This window comes from Hydra vulgaris, chromosome 10 (genome assembly GCF_038396675.1).
Source record: "Hydra vulgaris chromosome 10, alternate assembly HydraT2T_AEP".
Taxonomy (NCBI): domain Eukaryota; kingdom Metazoa; phylum Cnidaria; class Hydrozoa; order Anthoathecata; family Hydridae; genus Hydra; species Hydra vulgaris.
Window position 1 is genome coordinate 2,774,175 of NC_088929.1, and position 2,076 is coordinate 2,776,250.

General features: G+C 29.5%; 1 long non-coding RNA gene across 1 annotated transcript; it reads right to left on the reverse strand.

The window, feature by feature from the left end:
- Positions 1 to 881: 881 nt before the first annotated feature.
- On the reverse strand, positions 882 to 1,453 carry LOC136086473 (uncharacterized). Its single transcript, XR_010641353.1, has 2 exons — positions 1,234 to 1,453; positions 882 to 1,148 (listed from the first exon to the last, which is right to left on the reverse strand). It is a non-coding gene; the product is annotated as an uncharacterized LOC136086473 (long non-coding RNA).
- Between the last annotated feature and the right edge of the window lie 623 nt (positions 1,454 to 2,076).

Below are 2,076 nucleotides of genomic sequence, written 5' to 3' on the forward strand. Positions count from 1 at the left end.
TATATATATATATATATATATATGTTCGGCCGTGACGCAGTGGTTAGAACGCTTGCTTTATAAGCAGGAGATCCAGGTTCGAAACGAGCTCTGGACATATTTTCGCGTCACGGTAAGGAAGGAGGCGTGAACTTCCTGGTTAAATGCACTTCCGCGGTGCTCTGTGACAAGACCGTTAGGACTTCTTGGGGCACCTAAAAAAAAAAAATATTTATATATATATATATATTGCATCTTTAAATGAGGTGTAATTATATATTGAGAGTTCCTTCATACTTTTTTTTGCAAAAATGTGAAAAATTGAGTTCAAAATTCTATAAGTTAAGTTCGGGTTCCAATTTGTAATTTTGTTTCACCAACAAATTTGAATTTTAAATTGCTTTTTAATTAGATCTTAAATTATATTACAAATTAGAATTTAAACTTTTTGATAAAAAACTGTTGAAACCAATAATAGTACATAAAAGTAGAGTTTTGACAATCATCTACCTACCCAGTAGGCACAGCGACGTGACAAAAACGTGAATTTCACGTTATTTTGGCACGTGATATTTAGGTGACTTTTTGGTCCTCATGAAATGACCAATTCACGTGATTTATGGACGTGTTTTTCACGTTACTTTTGGCACGTGATATTTAGGTGACTTTTTGGTCCTCATGAAATGACCAATTCACGTGATTTATGGACGTGTTTTTCACGTTACTTTTGGCACGCGATATTTAGGTGACTTTTTGGTCCCCTCAAACTGTCCAAAAGACGTGCTTTTTACGTTAATTTTGGCACGTAATATTTAAGTAATAATTATGCTTTATAATTACAATAAGTGTTTGGATTCGTGTAAAGAAAAAAAACTCATCGTCGAGGAAATATCTAATACGTATTAAAATACATGGTTTTATTAGTCAGTATATTAGTTCTTGACATAAAAATTTTTAATTTGTAATAAAAGCTGCACTTTTGTTAAAATATCCTCCTTATATCCAATAAGTAATAAGTACGAAGTCGTAGATCTGCAACTTACGAAGAGCACGCTTCAAACTTATATATCTATTCTCCCATAAAAGCACGCTTCAAACATCTAACGAATCAGTCGATATTTTCTTCTATAAGAGCACGCATCAAACTTTATCTAATGAATCAGATTTAGCTGAAAAGAAACGAATAAAATCTTAAATATTAATATGATTATTTAATAATTATCTTAAATCACAAACTTTTAAAACAAATCTTACTTTGAGAGTTGCTAACTACTTTTGGCAACAAGATTTTCTAGTGTGTTATTTGTTTTCTTTTATCTAAATCATTAAATAATTTTAAAAAAACAATACTACATACAGTGTAAAAAAATAAAAGTCATTTGCCTTCTAATTTTATACTCTGATTGCTAAAAAAGTAAATAAGTATTTAATAAAAAAAGATGTAACAAAAAAGTCGACAGATGATTAAAAAAAAGAAGTACAAAATAAAAAATACAAGTTTAAAAAAATTTTTTATCTATATATATCTATATCTAATATCTATCTATAGATTTATCTATATCTATATAAAGTTATTAACTGATGGGCGTGATTAGAAAAAGACCTGTACTCACCTTATGTGATATCATCTGTGTACTATGTGATAACATGATAATTTGTTTTCTTTGTTTTCCATCTTCTTATATTTGCATCTGTTTCTGCATTAACTTGTTCATACATTAACTCACTAGATGCAAAGGTGACAGCCCACAAAGTTGCTTTTAATGAGTAATCTACAAAGTTTTGAACAGCATTAAATGTCATTTTAGAATGCACACAAAAATTAAAACAATTTATAAAAATGTAATAGTTATCACATAACCACAAAGCATTATAGTGGGGATTTTATATCATGATTTTCCTTATCCATGGTCAGATTTTCACCTTAAGGCGCCTTTTGCTGTGGAAACATTCACCACGGCTAAGGAGCCTCATCTACCCCTAATTATATATAATATATTAAGTATAAAACTAAAAATATGTATAATAAAGTATTGTCAAATTAGGTCACCAATAAATACAGAGTGCTGAAAATTCAACTCAGAATCAAGTTGCATT